This window comes from Siphateles boraxobius, unplaced genomic scaffold (assembly GCF_051911475.1).
Source record: "Siphateles boraxobius isolate OS27281-9 unplaced genomic scaffold, OSU_SipBor_1 19, whole genome shotgun sequence".
NCBI classification, from domain to species: Eukaryota; Metazoa; Chordata; class Actinopteri; order Cypriniformes; family Leuciscidae; genus Siphateles; species Siphateles boraxobius.
The window spans coordinates 5,671,268-5,691,644 of record NW_027508799.1 but is presented as its reverse complement, the minus strand read 5'-3'; the positions used below and the strand labels follow the sequence as shown (position 1 = coordinate 5,691,644).

Below are 20,377 nucleotides of genomic sequence, written 5' to 3'. Positions count from 1 at the left end.
GTTCCGAACGCTGTCACTGGATCAGCTGGACTGTTGAGAATATGGGCTGTGAGTAATTTGAGTTTCCAGTGGCGTTTAACCATTAGATTAGCCATCTAACTGTCCCCATCTGTTCTGCATTGTTTTGTTTTCTTTAAATATTATTTTCTTTCCTTGTGAGTTGATTGTTGTGAAACTTATATTTTCTTGTGTTGAATTATGGTTGGTATGTTATTCATGTAATGTTATCTATTTTGTACGTGAGATCAGTTTTCCTTGTTCGCTGTTTATGGGTGGCCAACCTGAGGGCGGCCTATTGAAGGTGTTTTCTTTTTTTTTCTTTTTTTTTGTAATATTGTTGGCCCAGTTGTCTGGGCTAACGTGTAGGTTGAGCGAAATTTTCTAAATCTTAGTGCATCTTTACTCGGGTCGCCACATCTGAACAGCTGAACAAACCCTGCCGACTGCGCCAAGTGTGGCGACCCGAGTAAAGATGCACTAAGATTTAGAGAATTTCGCTCAACCTACACGTTAGCCCAGACAACTGGGCCACAAGTGAGGTGGGCGGTTATAAAGTTACCGACTACGCCACCCCGGGGCCTACTTCCGGGGAATTTACCTTCGCACTAGAGCAAGGCTCACAGGCTCGTTTTAACAGAGTCAGGTATCAGACTTGGGTTGAGTACAAACAATAAAAACTTTATTTTCTCATCAAAAGTCTTCCAATTTTATTTAACAAGACACCAATAAATCAAAAAGAAGAATACACACAAATAACACACAGACCTTGCTTCAGAATTGGGCGCTGGCTTCCCGTGGCAGCAATGACACAGCAATCATGCGTGCACACTCACATCACACCTCAATATGAGCACAGCATTCGGAGCACAGCATTCAGGCAAACGAACCCACCACCACAATCGGGAAGAGACGCTTATCTTTCTGCCACTGATCGCCCCAATTCTGAAGGAAGAGAAAAAAAAAGACCAAGTAACACGAAACACACACACACAAGCAATCATATACAAAACAGTCACTACAAACAAGTCTAAAATACAATACTAAAAGAGTTCACCACACCAGCTTGGCTCGTCAACTCAAGGTGCCGCGTCCGGTTACCCCGACAACCAATCTTTGGGCTGGGCAAAGAATGGGCAAAAAGCAGCCAACAATATTACAAAAAAAAGAAAAAAAAGAAAACACCTTCAATAGGCCGCCCTCAGGTTGGCCACCCATAAACAACGAACAAGGAAAACTGATCTCACGTACAAAATAGATAACATTACATGAATAACATACCAACCATAATTCAACACAAGAAAATATAAGTTTCACAACAATCAACTCACAAGGAAAGAAAATAATATTTAAAGAAAACAAAACAATGCAGAACAGATGGGGACAGTTAGATGGCTAATCTAATGGTTAAACGCCACTGGAAACTCAAATTACTCACAGCCCATATTCTCAACAGTCCAGCTGATCCAGCGACAGCGTTCGGAACTGGATGAAGCGATGCGTCGGGACCCGGCGTGTCGATGCACCACGCGAACTGAAACGGATCAACTTCGCTCGTCTGCTAATTCAGTACGCAGACGAACCCCTATGGACCGGTCTCCCTCAAACCGACAGGAAAGTCACGCTGATAAGTCGATGTCAGTACAGGTAGCCAAGCAAGCAGACAATAAAGAGTATCTGCACAAAAGTTGAGCTAACCCCAAACAGCAGCCCACTATAACGCCTCTTGCACGTTGGCCCGCACCTGTTGTGCGGTTCAAACGGCACCAAAACTGCTGCGCATCACACACAGTCCATGAAACGAATCAACTTCGAAGGCATCGCACAAAGCTCCTCCGTCCACCCTTACAAACATGCGTGTGTCCCACGTCCCACCGGAAACACGGTGACTCGCTCAATGCCACAGAGAGAACGCACACTCCTAGCGACGCCCTTATATGTCGCAGAAGGACGCAATTAAAGGGGCACTCCCCCTCATATGAAGTGACTCCGACAGATGTAACCAGTACTGCTAGATCTGGTAAAAACTGGCGCCCAAAACTGTAGGCTAATTAATGTTAACGTTATGCATAATTCACCAATATAGCGGTACGAGGTAATCTATATTATAGGCTAGCTATTTTTAGCCAACTTAATGTAAGCATAACAACGTAATAACATACATTATGCACGATAGTAATTATATTGATATAAACATGTAAAACTGTAAACATTCATTAAAAATAATGAAACGGGCCGCTACCCTTGACCTCTGCTACATAAATAAGATGTTCTTGTAACGTTAGTACACGTAATACGCTAGCTAACTAGTGCAAGTCACTTAACTAAATATAACAACTGTTGTGAACAACTTCTTCTCAAGTGTAGAAAAGATAGAGTTGCAGACCAGGAGATTGTTGAGGTATAAGTTCTTTATTTCGTCGCTGTAGTCATCTCAATCAAGTCTAACTAAGGGAACTTTACATTGTAGTTTATATACATTTCAAGGGGGAGGGATTGCATATAGGTGGAGACTTCTCTGAAAACAAAGCAAATGTAAATAAGGTATACAGATTGTGGAACCTGCTCAGCATGAGACACGAGAACAGGAAAGACATAGACTTCTCGTACTGAAATGAGAACTCCGAGACACGAGAACAGGAAAAACATAGACTTCTCGTACTGAGATGAGACAAATGGTCTCAGTAATAAAATAACAGGTGTTCAAACTTGCTCAGCATGACTCTTCACCCGGTAAAACAATGAGAACAGGAAAAGCCTAGCCTTCTCGTAATGAGATGGGACAGTCAGGAATATCCTGCTGGGAACCCCTACCATTTGCAGAGATTTCCTGGTCTCATCATTTATAAACTTTCTCAATATAAAATACTATTGTATTGGAAATCTAAATTAAACATTTAAATAAATTTGTAATCCTACATTTCCCCCTTTGAGAGTTCTAAATAACTCTCACAAAATACAAATTTAGACACTTAAAAGTTAAATTCTTGTAACTTGTGATCATTACAGGCTCATGCTTCTGTGTTGCTGTTTCTGCAATTGCATGCTGACACAGAAACAAACATGCAAATTTAGGGTCCGTGAAGTTCTTAAGGGTAATAGTCTTTTCTGTTTGGAACTGTCATTTCTTTGTGAGGGGCGTGAGTCATTTGTTGAATGAAACACTTGATACTGTGGACGCATAGATAGTACGCTATTAGAAGAAATAACAGCAGAATTGCTATTTCCTTTATCCACAGCCAAGGTTTCCCAATCAATTTTCCGATCCATGAAAAATTAACTTCAGTCATCTGGTGTAATTTTGCTGAAAGATCAAGAATGTCTTGTTGGATTTTGTTCAAGTTCTCTGTTGGATCCATTAACCCGGTGCAGCACTCAGGTCTGATGATGGTGCAGGCTCCTCCTTGCGTTGCTAGAATGTAATCTAAGGCCACTCTGTTCTGTAAGATCATTATCTTGTGCGAAGCGAGAGTGTCTGTGATGTTACTGGTACGACAATCTTGATCATGTTGATGGATGACTGAACGTTTCATATGTGAGTCTCTGCGTTGTGTATTTTTTTCTTTTTCTTTTCTTTATCCTTTTGTGATAGTTGGCTCAGAAGTGGCTCAAGTTGTTTCTTGAGGTTTTCTTGTGGCTTCATACGCAGATGACGAGGTCAGTGCGTATGGGTCTCGGGAAGTCATCAGTGGTATCTGCACAGAGTAAGAAAGAAAACAAAAGACAGGAGAGCAGTATTTGTTCAAACACTAGGGTTGTAAACTTTTCCGAGTCTGCTAAGCAGTAGAGCAGTATTTGTTCAAACACTAGGGTTGTAAACTTTTTCTGGGTCTGCTATTGTCGTTCCATCTCTCCCTATTTCTTAATTCCTTTGACACCTAAAGAACAGTGAGGTAAGGATGGACTAGGATAGGGCCTATGAGGGAAGTCTTCACCCCAGGGTTAACCCCCGAAGCCTATTGCATTCGGTTCTTCCCGGGGTTCCTCACTGGTTCTGTGTCCTAACCTATCCCTGTTGGTGCAGGAACAACCTTACAGTGTGACACATGAGTCTAGGTTTTCCTTCCCTGACACAATACTGCAGCTGCTGTAATCAACATCACTTGATGTGGCCCATGTCACTTTGGTTCTAAGGAGGAAACGTCTTTGTACAGATCAATTATTGATTCAGGAGGCATCATTTTCTTCTGTGCTGCACTACCTGAACACACTTGTACAGTTGCATAGAAACAAGACTGTTTAGCTGCCATATCAGCAAGAGCATTACCTTTAGCTTCTGTAGTATTAGTTGTGAGATGTGCTTTCACTTTGATCACTGCTAATTTCTTTGGAAGTTTCATGGAAAACATTAGATCTTTCACTAATTCAGCATGCTTAATGGGGGATCCAGCAGAAGTTAGAAACTGTCTGGTTTGCCAAATGACACCAAAATCATGAATTACCCCAAAAGCATATCTGGAATCTGTGTAGATATTAGCAACTGATCCTGAAGCTAGCGTGCATGCTCTTGTTAGGGCTACTAGTTCTGCAGCTTGAGCTGAAAAATGATCTGGAAGACGTCCTGAAGCTAACACTTCCGTGGTGGATGTTACTGCATAACCTGCTCGTCTGTTACCTTTTTCTTTTACTTCACTCATAGGTGTATATGTAAGCGTAACACAATCGTGAGTAATTTCTCCTTCATCCTCTAACAAAACTTCAGTCATAGCAGACATCATACATGAGGACGGATTTGTGACAGGTGCACGCTGTAAGACAATATTTGGCATTATTGTGGACACTGCATGAGGGCTTTTTTTACGTTTACGGTCTGACCTAACACTACTAATGATGAAAGGCCTGTGCTGTAAAATAACATTTAAGGCTGTGAGTCTACTTTAACCAGAGTCCCCCAAAGGAAAAACTGAGATAGTCACTTTCCTTTTGTTATATTAAACAAAAACAGAAGTCTTTTATCTCTGTTGCAAATTAGTGGGGAAATAAAGCACTCACAGCCCAAATGGTTAACACGTCAACCAGCTGCCCCAGTTTAATGATGAGGGGAGGGGCTGCTTCATAGTAGCAAGCAGACTGAGTAGGAGCTGAGTAACATTGTTAACTTGTTTAAAGTTCTTTTTGTTTTTCCTACACTCTTTTCCCCAATGTCCATGTTTACCACAATAATAACAACTACTGCCCTCTCTCTTAGGACATTTGCGTTTCTGTTGATTCTCTGTGTTGACCTTAAAGGATGCTGTTGCAATTTTTACTCTTTCCTTGACATCAGAGTCTCTTTCCCATGCAGCCAAACTGTCTAAGTTGTTTTGTATGGTTCTAGTGGACCATGTTAAGTCTAAGAAAGGCAATGCTTTTCTATGTTCTGACAACAGACCATCAAACCATGTGCGAACTAGGGGACCATTATCTTCTAGCACCTTCTCTGAAGTGCCAGCTATACCACTGTATGCTGCTGCTGACTGGCAAAATCTTTGAGTGTATTCACTAACAGTTTCACCCTTCTTCTGTAAAGAACTAATGATCTTCGACCAGTCAATTTTAGGTCCAACAATGTTCTTCAACGCTTTCAGAACTCCCTCTCTCAATTCATCTTTTCTGGCATGTTGTAGTTCAGAAGTAACAGCAGACTCAAAACTGTTGAATTCAGATTCAGTTAGAATTTGTGACATCAGCTGTGTGACTTCTGCCAACGACATGTCGTAAAGACGCATTTTACTGATCAATGCCCTTCTAAATTCAGAAACATCAGTGCGTACTGAAGGTAAGCTTTGGGATAGTCTTTCTATATCTCTAGGTCCGAGTGCTTTGGCAACAGTTTGGTTTTGGACAACAGAAGAGTTGGTAGGAACACTTTCAGTTCCCTCAATTCCCTGAGATCTTCTTGCAACACAAACCTTTACTGAATCTACAGGCTTATCAGTTACTGATGGGATGTCTACATCTGTTTCAAAGAATGCTTTTAAGTCAGGATAAGTTTCATCTGACTGTTGGTCTTCTGAGTCACATTTGGTTGAGGCCTTGTTATGGCCCACCTTAGTGTGCATTTGTTTGTTCTGTTCTTTTAATTTAGCTATACACCTAGATTTTTCTTGGCCAATGGATAAGCTAAATTCCCTATGGCAACAGATTATGCCTTTCATGTTTTTCTTTCTGATACATGCACCTAACACCTTCTTGCATTCTTCAATAGACCAAATCTTATCTGGATGAATCTCATATTTCTGTGTTAGTTCTTGTCTAACTTTTTCAGTGACTATTAGATCCATCTGTTCTCCTAACAGTGTTTTAAATTCGCTATCTGACCACAAAGGATTAGCAAGACCACCTTTTTTAGTTGTGGAGATTAGTCTAGCACTTTTCTTAATCATTTTGTGGATTTCTTTGTTACCACACAAACAAAGACACTAAAACTTCTCTGATCAAAAGAGTCTACACTTATGTCACAGATCAAACTGTTGATAAATCTTCCTTGTTACCAACACATCACATTTAACTTCCCTGCCAGAAACAGAGGATGAAACACAAAATATTAGCACGTTACGCTAATCTTCCCTGAAAGAAACGGAAAGGATCTTTCACCTTCCTAACTTTTTAGAGGATAAAACAAAATTACTAGCATGTATTGCTAACTCTTCCCTGCCTGAAACAGAGGATCAAACTTTCCTCTCTAAAAGAAAAACTTTTAAAAGGGTAACCAAAATAAATAGCCTGTAAGACTACCTCTTCTCTGCTTGCACAGAGGCTAACAATATTTTAACTTGAATGCTAAAATCTTCCCTGTCTGCACAGAGGATACCAACAACTTCCCTGACTATTCAGAGGATCAAACTCTCTTCTCTAAAAGAAATTTTTTAGAGGGTAACACCACAAGGTAACAAACAACAAAACAAATAATTAGCAAAATAATACTAATCTTCCCTGCCTGACACAGAGGATATCTTTTTAACATGTGATGTTAAAAACGTCCCTGCCTGAACAGAGGATATATTTTCATCTTTAAAAGACAACTTTTAAAGGATAACTTTAGGTAATCAAACACTACAGCTGTCTGATAACTCTTTCTCTGACGGCGCAGAGGCACAAAATTCGTACTGGTCTGCAGTTGTTCTTTGAATAGAGTGAAACTCACCAAATCTTTAGTTGTACGGAAAGATTCCGTCTGGAACTCAGTCAGAAAGATAATTCTTTGTTGAAATCTTTGTTGAGCTTGAAGTTTCAAAATTCAGTCTGGAATTCAGTCAGAAGTTCATTCTTTGTTGAGATTCTTTTTTTTTTTGAGCTTGAAGTTTCAAGATTCAGTCTGGAATTCAGTCTTTGTTGAAATCTTTTGTTGAGATTCAGTTCTGGATTCAGGTGTTTCAGCTCCATCCGGCTCACGGCACTATCTGTTGTGAACTTCTTCTTCTCAAGTGTAGAAAAGATAGAGTTGCAGACCAGGAGATTGTTGAGGTATAAGTTCTTTATTTCGTCGCTGTAGTCCTCTCAATCAAGTCTAACTAAGGGAACTTTACATTGTAGTTTATATACATTTCAAGGGGGAGGGATTGCATATAGGTGGAGACTTCTCTGAAAACAAAGCAAATGTAAATAAGGTATACAGATTGTGGAACCTGCTCAGCATGAGACACGAGAACAGGAAAGACATAGACTTCTCGTACTGAGATGAGAACTCCGAGACACGAGAACAGGAAAGACATAGACTTCTCGTACTGAGATGAGACAAATGGTCTCAGTAATAAAATAACAGGTGTTCAAACTTGCTCAGCATGACTCTTCACCCGGTAAAACAATGAGAACAGGAAAAGCCTAGCCTTCTCGTAATGAGATGGGACAGTCAGGAATATCCTGCTGGGAACCCCTACCATTTGCAGAGATTTCCTGGTCTCATCATTTATAAACTTTCTCAATATAAAATACTATTTTATTGGAAATCTAAATTAAACATTTAAATAAATTTGTAATCCTACACAACATTGTCGGTTTCTTACCTCGATGTAGTAACGTGAAATCCAAAGTAAACCCAGTACTTTGACACCTGTAAAGTTTCAACTTTTTTTTCAAAACCGCTGGAAACCACTTAACCTCTGGCGATGCCCCGTCAGGTAGATGGAGGGTTTTTGGGAATGAAGGATAGCGATTGGTTGTCAACAAAAGCAAGGAGACGGAGATTTCGGAAATGGACTTTATTGATTGGCTGTAAACTGTGAGGTAAAGATAAACATACTGATACGTGATTGATGCATACGTATAAAAAAAAAAGTTTGAAATGGATCATAGTAATTGGAAGCTGGGAAATGGAGATGATGGGATCAGGCTTTATTGATTGGCTGTGAACAAAGATGGAAAGATGCCAATAGTGATACGTGATGGGATGGCAATTGACAGTCTCTCGTTCTCCCGGCACCGCTAGCCGGGCAACTGCGGTGAACTGCTTCGGGCTGGTCGCGGTCTTTATCCGTGCCTAAATTGCTCCCGTGAAAGGGAGCCTCACATTTCGCACAGGCTTGGCATAGCCTCTTGCGGGTAAAGTCAGGGTTAAGCCTAGAGTTAGGCTTAGATTGTACTTTGTTTGTTTGAGCCATATCTGTTGTTGGGGGATACAAATTGACCCAGTAGAGCAGGCCAATAATATGCACAACCCGGAGCTAAAGTTCCGATTCGGCCTGTCGAGTGAGAGAGCGATTACCGAAGACAAACTTCTCAAAATATCCAAAGGCAAAAGTGAGTCATACAACAAAGAGTTGGAGGGACACAACCTCCAAACGGAAGCAAAAACGCTAGTACATATAGGCCTATGCCGAATCGATTGACCGCATGCCTGAGAGCCTGATAGGTTACAAGTTACCGGTGCCCTCCTTATGAGAACAAAATCCACGTTCGATCGATGTCGTAAATTATTACTGATGGTCGATGGTGTTTTAAAAAGAGTTTTGAGCAGGACCTCTCTGGAACACAGGCCTCCACCACCCGGAACAAAACATGAGCATTCCATCCACGCGCCACAGCAAACATTGACCTTGGCATTATTAGCACCACGCTCTAACCAACTGAGCTAACCGGCCTCTCTCTGTCACATTTTATCCCCACTTTCTCAGAAATATCCTGGTTGCCCTAATCAGGCTGAAGAGATTAAAAGCAAAGCCTAATAATGGGCTTGTCCGGGATTTGAACCCGGGACCTCTCGCACCCTAAGCGAGAATCATACCCCTAGACCAACGAACTGAATCATACATCGTCCCTGCTGCTGTCGGGCCGCAAACATTTCCGCTTGCATGGCTTAAAGCGCAATATTTAATTAAATCTACAATTAAAAAGTAGCCAGTGCTAAGTTGCCAGCACAGAGGAAATGCGGCCTCTTTTTTTGTGGTCATTGGAAATCACACTGCAGCACCTGCAGACGTGCTAGAGATGGCGCCTCGACTTTGTCTATGAGAGCGATGGACACCTTCACTCCATCATCGAGGGGAATTAGCTCAAATGGTAGAGCGCTCGCTGCGCAAAAGAAGGGGTCCAATCTTTGCGCCCCGCACGCAAGCGAAAAGGACGCAGAAAACGTGAAATAACACACAAATTTGCCCTGCAACAATATTCGGGCTACATTCCTGTACGTTATGGAAGAGTTTTAGTTACATGTAAAACAAGTCACACTCCGCGGGCTGGGCTCGAACCCCTGTTCTGCGCGAATAGTGTGTGATCAACTGCGCATTCGCCTTCACTTGGTTATCAATGTGACATATCATTATATTGATTGATATTAATTGTGTATATTATTTTAAAAAAAGCATATTACATGTTTATGGTTTAATAAAACTAATACAAATGTTTATTCAAATATGTGTTTTTTGTGTGTGGGATTGATTGATGTGATTGATCTGATTTATTTTAGGACACTTCAAATGTTTTATACACACAAATGCACACAAATATCGAAATGTAATTTTTTTTATTAAAATGAATACACACAAATATTGAAATAAGTACACACACACATAATTATATGGACATACACACAATATATGTGTTATATACAATGTATACTCTATGAAAGAGTGGGTGGGCCCATGTACAGTTTGCACATTCCAGTCCCAAGGCAATTAAAAGCAGCACAATGAATAAGAGTGTGAACAGTATTTATTTACTAAAACTACAAGACATTAATGAACAACAATAAACAACTAACAATGTAGAAATAGAATAGAACATTCTGTAATATAAATTAAACAAACAAGACATTACAGAAAGATTGAGAGAAAAAGAAGAACATAACTGTATTTACACATAGATATTTATTTACAGGTATTTACAATCTTTTTTCTATGTTGGAAGATTTTTATCATGGACGTGGCTGTCCAGGTTTTTTTCTGCTGGCGCTGTTCTACCAGCCACTCCTCTAAAGATTTGCCACCAGAGACACCCGGGCAAAACGTGGCACTGCCGAAGCGGCTGTGGCCGAACTCCTTGGTTTTGGGCTTGCCACACTTAGAGCATTTGTTATATGCCACTTCACGGACATATTTCCTTTTGTGGGCTCCACTGGCCTCCTCTTCTGCCCTGCGTCGTCTGTTCCTCTGAGTGAAGCGGGACACAGACACCGGGGCAGTGGGAGCAGGAGCCTCTCGCACGTCAGGAAACATTGGAGTTGGAGCCAGGAGAGGAGCAGCTGAAGTGCCACCTGCACCAGCTGCCAGCAGCGTGGGCGCAGTGTTCAATAAAATGAACTGGGGCAGTGGCACAGGAACTGGGGGAGGAGTAGGAGCTGCTGGGGTAATTGGCCTCACAATTGCAGCACTGGCAGGTCGTCTGCCCGGCCGTAGCTTAGGAGCCTGTCCCGCTCTGTTAGGAGGAAGGACAAACCCGTGCCGGGCCCCTGTTGTGGAGGGAACCTCATCCAGCTCTTCCCGCGGAGCTGGAAGCTGTGAGCTGGCCACAGCGATGCGGTCTTCTGCAGCAAGGCCCTGGGTAAGGACAGTCACTTCCTGGGTGTTCTCCCTTCGATTAAACCTGCAATCAAAAAATGTATTCATAATAAATAACTGCTATCCCTTTCTTTCAAATGTCAATGTAAAACCATGCTTACCACTGAGTGAGAGTCCTCTGATTCAGCATAAACAGCTGAAGTGACGTGGCCTCCATCAGAGTTTGGCAGTTCAGCACCAGGTCTCGGATGTGGTGGTAATCCGTGAGCACCTTAGTCCAACGAGGAAGACGGACTCCATCCTTCTTAGTTGGGGACTTGTGAAGTGCACACAGTTTGATACACATGGCCTCAACTAAGCGACTGGTGCTGGGCCACTGAGATGGCCCCCCAGGATGACCAATCAGGCACCTCTTCACACTGTCCACACCCGGTGTCACTCCTGTGTTTTTCGGAGCCTTGAAGCGTCCGTGGGTCAGTTTGGGCTGGTGTCTGGGCTGATAGTGGATCTTCCTCTTGTCCCCATCAGGAAGAGGAATCCACAGACGGATGACCTCTGTGACCTGCTGCTCGTCCAGGTAGAGTGCCTGACGGAGGGACACCAGGAACTTAGCCAGATCCTGCACCTTATCCCAGCCTGCAACGTAATCGGGTCCAAGAACAGGAGCCTGCAGGAAAGTATTACAATAACAATACACAGCATGTTAAATGTTTGAGTGTAAAAGCAAATAGAAACTAATAATGAGAAGCTTACTTACAGGAGCCTGGTCTGCAACACTGGACCCAGTTGATGTTGCAGGAGCAGAGGCAGCACTTGGCTGGACAGAAGGCTGTGGAGGAGACTGCAGAGGAGGCTGAGCAGGGCGCAGAGGAGGAGACTGCAGAGGAGGCTGGGCAGGGCGCAGAGGAGGAGACTGCAGAGGAGGCTGGGCAGGGCGCAGAGGAGGAGACTGCAGAGGAGGCTGGGCAGGGCGCAGAGTAGGAGACTGCAGAGGAGGCTGGGCAGGGCGCTGCAGTCCTGTGGGTGGCTGTAGTGAGGATGGTCCTGGTGCAGAGGGACAGGGGTTGAAGGCCTGAGGGCCGCTGCTGTGGACTGGGACAGGCTCAATGGGGTCATAGAGGACTGGCACTGTGAGGTCCTCAGGTTCCTCCTCAACAAAGCCTTCGTCCTGCACCACCTCATCAGTCATCTGCTCCACCAGCCGATCCTCCTCTTCTGGGTTATCCATAACAGTCAGGGATTTCTCAGACTGACTGTACAGATACTCCATACCCAGCAGCTCCCCTGCAAAAGAACACACACACAAAGCACATTCAAATTATTATAGCTGTAGTGGCTATTTGTCCATTACAAACTGAAACCAAAAAAAAACAATCAAACTTTTCAAAGTTTGATCGTTTGTAGGCTTGACGCAGTTTAACACATCAAAAAATTAAAATACTAAACAAGAAGATAATAAGCGTAAATGCAAAATAAAGCAAATTCACTTTAGCAAAAGAAAGGAAAGAAATAAGGCTATAAAGGGTCAAATTAAGCCTAAATTAAACAAAGTACAAATAACTCCAACAATAGTTGAATTATATGAAATACAATATAAAAAATGTACACTCAAACACCTGTATAATTTATAATCTTTTGTTTGAGATAACATGAATAATTCTCACCTGTGTAAGCCCCTGGAGGCTGGTAGCGATCATCCAGGGACATCTTCAGCACTTTGCGGCTGAGCCGGTCCATTGCCTCCCTCTCAACGCTACTGTAGGTCCTCAGGTCAGTCTTTCCCCTCACTGCTTCATCCATCCGGTCCTGGTTCCAGCGCATCAGGCCTTCCAGGATATAGGCCTGGAAATGCGCATCACTGGCACTGGTCCCTACAGGTCAAATAAAGTCAAATATTAGTTATCTTTGTATTCAGTATGGCAGAATAGGTCATAAAAGTTATAACCTACCTGGGATGAAGCGATTTAAATGGAGGTGGAGCCACGAGCACAGCGATAGCAGCTGAGCTCCACACCACCCTTCTTCAGTGTGTCTGTCTTCTGGTACAGAGGGAAGCCCACTGGGTCCTGAATACAGGCGATGTGCCTCTGCTGCCGTGTGGGCTGCTGGCCTCTGCGCGTGTGGGCTGCAGCAGTCTCTGTCCACATACATGACGGCGAGTGGTGCCACTCCCGCCTCCCTGTACCTCTTCATGAGACCCACCGCCATGGGCCACAATCCATGCCCCTCTGCCGCTGTGAGGACTGACACCAACACCTGGCCGTGCTCATTGCCTACATTAGTGCACCAACCAGCAGTGTTGGCAGCAGCGCCGGCCAGTTTTTTGGTGACCTATGTAAAAAAAAAAAAATACACTAGAATAAACAAATGTCAGAAAAATTTAAGATAATAACAATTATTATTACTCAAACTTGACTTTTTATACCTTTTTGGTGGAGTCCATCTTGAGGACAGAGCCAAAGACTGAGATTATTTTGGCCTTGACCTCAGGTAGCCGCGAGAGGACGTCCCTGGCATACACAGACAACAGCCACTTGGGTTTGGGGATGGGCGGGAGGGGCGGGGGCGCAGAAAAGAGTGGAGGCTCAACGATGGAGGAGTCTGTGAAGGGCTCACAGACAGTGAGGTACTCCAGCGTCCGCTGTGACCACGCTGAGGTGTGTTGCTCCTGCAGCTTTTTGTGAAGCTGTGTGACACTGTTGCCCCGGGTCCTCTCTCGCATCATTATGACTACACGGTAGTCACACGAGTACCTACAGACAGTCAAATAATTCTGTTCAGTGCCACATCTTATTATTTCAATGTTAATATCAGTAAATCAACGTATTTGATTTTATACAGTACAACAAATTACAGTGCATTGCTCTAAATATGAATGTGTTCTACCTGTATGTCAGAATGGCGGGGAATTTTCTGCGGTGTCCCATGTCGAGCTGTCCCAGGATGTCTTCAGACCAGGCTGGATACTTCTTCTTGCACCCTTTCCACTCCAGATACTCTGGGGCCATGTCATACCACCCGTCTATGTCCAGGACCTTGCGCACAGTGCGATAAAGGCCAGCAGCTGTCAGCTTGTGGTTATTGCAGGCTGGCTGGACACAGACAAGTGGAATGGACCACATCTTCAGCGGCATCCAGAGGAACAGAGGGCGGCAGATAAGGTATCAGGAGAAGTAGGGGGCTGGGTGAAGACGGTCGGGGGCTGGGGAGGATACCACCAGAAGTTGGGATGTGGCGTCAGCTCAGGCTTCCCTGTTTTTATGTTGGCCCTGAACAGAGTCTTCCTGATCCAGTCCTGCTGGAAAGATGGGAGTTGCTCTTTCCAGTGGACAGGAAGCTCTGCAGGCGACTGGGACACCTGGCCTGGGGTCCACAATGCTGGAGGAGCAGGATAAGGGGCAGGAGCAGGGGCAGTAGCACGAGCCGGGGCAGGAGCAGGGCCTCTCGAGCCTGCAGTGGCTGGAGCGTAAAAAAACACAACAAAATTATCTTATTGTTTTAGACTTTCACTGCATGACTTTCTCGGCTCTGCTGGACAGCTACTGCGATTACAAGGTTTACTGCAAAGCATGTGTGATTAGTAGAGAGACGACATGATGATGAAAAGATGGAAGGAAGCAGTGAAAATCATCCTGTTTTTCATCCAAGCACCATTAGAAGAAATACAAGAAGAAAAAAAGATGGGATCAGCCAAGTGTGAAGCGAAGCAGACCAAACACTACAACAGCCACTTATTCCAAGGGGAGTGGGGGAAGTGTGAGATGACAAGAATTAGCTTTAGTCAGTGATTACGATAAAAAATGAAATAAAACCTTTTACATACACCTTTAAATTCTCTTTTTTCCTTTGAGGATGTTCACTCAAAGAGTGGATGTAGATTGACACCTGAGAAGTGCCATTCCTCTGTGTTGTGAAATAAAATAATATGTCATTTAAAAAATACTGTTTTGTTTTATTTGTAATTGTTTGTAAAATATTGTTTAAGATTTACATACCTTGAGGAAGTTGTTCCTCAGCTTGCGAGGCTACAGTTGCCATCTCCAGGTCATCTTCCTCCTCAAAAAAATCCATAGCAGCAGAGTCTGTAAAATAACATAAAACACTAAGCACATGTCACCAACACACTTGTATGCGTTAAGTGATACTCACCACATGTAAAGAGCTGTCTCCGGGCTGCGGACTCAGACGCAGGAGGTACACGTGGTCCTGCAGCTGTTGAACACGTATTTTCGTTAGACGTATATACTGCATAACATATACTGTAATGATTTTAAAGCTTGCAATCACTTACAGGGTTTGGCTGGAGACAAAATCTTTTGTGCCAGCTGTGAAGCAGATAAATGCTTCCCCCGCGCCAACAGGGCCTTCACATTGGTCGCCAGCAGTGGCCTGTTCTTAGTGGCAGTAGGTGGAGGAGGAACAGACACAGTGGCACTGGGCACAGCAGCAGTGAGGACAGATGCAGTGGGCACAGTGGTGGTGGGCACGTGGGCTGGAGCCTGCCTCTTCAGCACGTCTGCCTGGGCCTCCTTGCTTGGGTCCTCATACATCTCCTTCATTGACCTACCCTTAAAATCCCCAAACTCCACCATCAGACATCCAGAGTCTCCTGTCCTCTGGGCCTCCTGCAGCATGGCCTGTTTTTTCTGATACACCTCCACAGCCTCGCCTACCTCCCTGATCTGCGAGGTGTATCTGAGGAACAGGTGTTTGTTGGCCGACAGCGGGTTGTCCCTCTCCTCCTCCCCCAAAATGCTGCTGACCAGATAGCAGGCATACCCCGGTGAGTTCTCCAGCAGCCACAGGAACCTCTGACCCTGGTGTTTCCCAAACTGGATCTTGCAGTGAGCCAGAACCAGGAACTGGTCTCCAGGATTCCCTCCATTCTGCCTCACAAAGGCAGTGGCCTCAGCCAGGACCTCCTCCTTACACCTGGCCCTCCCTGCCAACACGATCTCCCTCCTATTGGCCTCCTCAGTTGGCCCCATAAGGAGTCGACCCTCAGAGGTTCTTCGTAAAACCGGGTATGCATACATAATCTGAAAGGGCACAGGCATAAACAGAACGTTACATAGCTGTCATATTCCAACTGAAAGTATTTTACTACAGCATTTGTTTTTTATGTAATTAATTATTATAATATTATAATAATTAATGATTATTATTATTATGAGCATAAGCATTATTGTTTTTTATACAACTGTGAATCACTTTGAATTGCCTTGTGTACAAATTGTAAATAGTGTGATGAACTTATTAATAAGAAAATAAATAACACTTCTTGGTACAATCTTGCTGGTATCATGCCGGCTTAAATCATTTTGTTGTGTTTAGCTTTTGTGGCAGAGATTACTAAGAAACACCAAATATAACATAAAGGCGTTTATGACAATTCATAATAATATGATCATCAAACAGATCTAAAACTTAAAATGGTATATCAAATCGGTTTGGTATATCTTTTATAACATAGTTGAGAATCATTTGTTGAAACAAAAAAACACTTGTTTTTGCCTATTCATGTCTTTTTAAATATGTATAACATAGTATTTAAAAAGATAACATAAATATGTATACTGGTGTATAACATATTATAGTATAACATATATGAATTAAACTTTTTTTTTTAAAGGTTTTAGTAAAAATCTTCTTGTGCTCAAAATAATGTAATGAATGACACAAAAAAATACTAAATTAACAACAACAAAAAAATGGTTTAAGGAGGATATAGCTTAATTAGCGGTCGGCAAATTATCTTGACAGTAGTGACATGTTTTTTACTGTATATCATGGTAAAGTTGCAGGTTCACATGTACAGAGGAAAACATGTGCTATTACACGCTAGCTAGCTTTATTTGCATGTTTAATTGTCTAAAAACAAACACTGTTTATGAATAAATAATGATCGATTATACAGTCGTGAAGAATAGACTAACCTGTTGCAAAGATTGCAAAGATGACGATAATAATAGCGGTCGCCGATTGGTCAAAAGTAAGCCACAGGAGCAGAGCCAGGAGAGAAACGCGATTGGTCAAAAGTAAGCCACAGGAGAGAAAGGCGATTGGTCAAAAGTAAGCCACAGGAGAGAAACACGATTGGTCAAAAGTAAGCCACAGGAGAGAACGCGATTGGTCAAAAGTAAGCCACAGCAGAGAAACACGATTGGCTCACGTGGGCTTACTTTGGGCTTACTTTGGCTCAATCGGTAGGAAGCAGTAGGCGCAAGCGAGAGTTAGCGGGATCGATGCCTGCATTCTCCAGTGCTGTCCATCCTTTTTACGCCCCCCTTCAAGGGGCACTCCCTAGATGAGCTCTTGCGGCTCAGTGCTGCCGAAAAGGTTTTTTCGAACGAGGTACTGCACACATTCCTTGCAAAAGCAGGTCCCACCGAGATTTGAACTCGGATCGCTAGATTCAGAGCCCAGAGTGCTAACCATTACACCATGGAACCTTGGCATATGTCAACTTTTCCCATGAGCAACAGAGATTTAAGTCACTGAGTCCAGAAGCACGATAGCAAGGAGCAACGTGGCGGACGTGGTTCCTCTGCCTAAACCCGGGATTGAACCAGGGACCTTACGATCTTCAGTGTAACTCTCTCCCAACTGAGCTATTTCGGACAGATACGTGTGCGGTTTAGCCAGCAGGCATGTCTGGGAGACCGCCCGTCATTTTCGAGAAGAGCAGAGCGAAGGTCCCAGAGAGAAAAAAGTTATTAGCACCACGCTCTAACCAATTGAGCTAACCTTACACTTGTAACATCTCCGCCCTTTTTTTTAAGCAGAGGTGTCACTAAAAACGCACAAGGGGATCTTTAGAATAAAAGCAATAATCATGAATATAACAACCTTCAAAAGTGATACATACCCCATGCTATCTTAAACAGATACACATGCCCAAGAACAGGTGTATGGAAATTAATAAGGCACACAGCAATAAACTAATATTCAGGTGGCGCTGAACAACATTCAACAAAAGACGCATCAACCAGTTCAATTGACTGACGCGCTTAGCGCAGTATATTACAAAGGACTCAATTATCCAGTGCACCCTCACAATTTTCTCCTTTTAGCTGTCCCAGTCCACAAAATTAAACCAAAAGAAAACGTCCAGGCTAACTCAAGAGTACGCTCCAGACTTTCCAACCAGAAAGCAGTTAGTCCGTGAGAATAATCCACTGTTCGGACTTGACGGTAAAACGTAATCCACAAAAAAAAGAAAAAAGGTAGAGCGCTGATCCAGTGGTATACCACTCCAAAAAAATACAAAAATAGGACTGATCTCACCAGATCCGGAGATCGTCGGGCAATGTTACTCACGCAGTTCAGAGTTTTGAGTCAAGGCTCGTCCTCTTGTCGAAGACGCGCACGCGAGTAAACAATCCAGGTGAGTTAATAATTTTCTGTCCTTCTCGCTCGCATTAAAGCCATGCCTTAACATCTCGTTTAAAAATAATATCAAAACCCTAAGGACACAAAGCTTTAACTATCTATAGCTGCAGCAAACAATGCTGGCGCCATGTCTTCAAAAACCCTCTCTATTTTTTCTTTACTGATTCTCACCTGGTCCTTAAGTAAGCTTAGGCACGCCTTAATAGAAATTAAGGGCGACCGAGGCCTTAAAGAGGTTGTACAAGCAGCTGGTGACGGAGCTCTTGTGGGCGTGAGGGTCCTTCAGATTCTCATCAGGGATATCCGCGCAAGTGTGGAATGTGCGCTTGGCCTCTTCGATATTCCCCTGGGAGACCAGGATGATGCCCACGTTCAAGTATGCAGAGGCCAGAGTTGGTCTGCTCCCGATGGCCAGTTTATAGTAATGCAGAGCCTCAGAGAAACGCTCACTCTCCTGTAGCAGCAAACCAAGGTTGTAGAGCATATCAGCCATATTGCCCCGGTAATAAAGAGCATTTCTATACGCCCTCTCAGCCTCAGCCATCTTTCCCTGGTTCTTCAGGACATTACCCAGGTTACCCCAAGCTTTTGCAGGGTTGACAGCAATGCCAGACCTGTACACCATCTCTTCACTCTGCCAGTCCTGGTTCCTCCTCAGAGGATCTGGGCAAGATGCTTCATGAGCAGGGCCAGCATGAGGAGGCGCTTTCAATTTATAAAGAGGCTGTTCAAAAGATGCCACGACAGTTCGCACCGCAGAGTTTGTACAACATGATGGGTGAAGCGTATATGAGGCTGAATAATCTAGAGGAGGCGGGACATTGGTACAGAGAGTCACTGAAGGCCAAACCTGACCATGTTCCTGCCCACCTGACCTATGGAAAACTGCTGTCTATCATGGGACAGAAGTCTGAAGCAGAGCGTTACTTCCTGAATGCAATAGAGCTGGATCCTACTAGAGGAAAAAGGTAGAGCGCTGATCCAGTGGTATACCACTCCAAAAAAATACAAAAATAGGACTGATCTCACCAGATCCGGAGATCGTCGGGCAATGTTACTCACGCAGTTCAGAATTTTGAGTCAAGGCTCGTCCTCTTGTCGAAGACGCGCACGCGAGTAAACAATCCAGGTGAGTTAATAATTTTCTGTCCTTCTCGCTCGCATTAAAGCCGTGCCTTAACGTCTTGTTTGAAAAATACTATCAAAACCCTAAGGACACAAAGCTTTAACTATCTATAGCTGCAGCAAACAATGCTGGCGCCATGTCTTCAAAACCCTCTCTATTTTTTCTTTACTGATTCTCACCTGGTCCTTAAGTAAGCTTAGGCACGCCTTAATAGAAATTAAGGGCGACCGAGGCCTTAAAGAGATATCCCCCCTTCTTACCAAAATACACAGTGGAAACTAAGTATACACAGGAATATTACACAGGAATACATACGAGTATCATTCATCATACATAAACATGACACATAACCAATGTAATGCATCCTAAACCACGACAAGAGCTTGTTTCAAAGCAACACTTAAATTAATGTGACGATGTCACACACTAATCAGGCTGAAGAGATTAAAAGCAAAGCCTAATCATGGGCTCGGCCGGGATTTGAACTCGGGACCTCTCGCACCCTAAGCGAGAATCATACCCCTAGACCAACGAGCCGAAACATACGTCCTCCCTGCTGCTGCCGGGCCGCAAACATTTCAGCTTGCATGGCTTAAAGCGCAATTTTTTTATTAAATCTACAATTAAAAGGTAGCCAGTGCAAAGTTGCCAGCACAGAGGAAATGCGGCCTCTTTTTTTGGGGTCATTGGAAATCACGCTGGAGCACCTGCACACGTGCCAGGGATCGCGCCTAGAGCCCAGAGTGCTAACCATTACACCATGGAACCATGGCGTGTGTCAACTTTTCCCATGAGCAGCAGAGATTTAAGTCATTGAGTCCAGAAGCACGATAGCAAGGAGCAAATGAAGACTTTGCTTTTTAAGCACATGTTTTCCCAATTCCGACTCGGTTTGAGAGTGCCAATTTCACCGCCACGTCAGCAGTTGCGCATCACCTCTGTTTTTTCC

General features: G+C 43.6%; 1 non-coding gene across 1 annotated transcript; it reads right to left on the bottom strand.

Annotated features, from left to right (window-relative positions):
- Positions 1-17,290: 17,290 nt before the first annotated feature.
- trnaq-cug (transfer RNA glutamine (anticodon CUG)) lies at positions 17,291-17,362 on the bottom strand. Its single transcript has one exon. It is a non-coding gene; the product is annotated as a tRNA-Gln (tRNA).
- Positions 17,363-20,377: the final 3,015 nt, after the last annotated feature.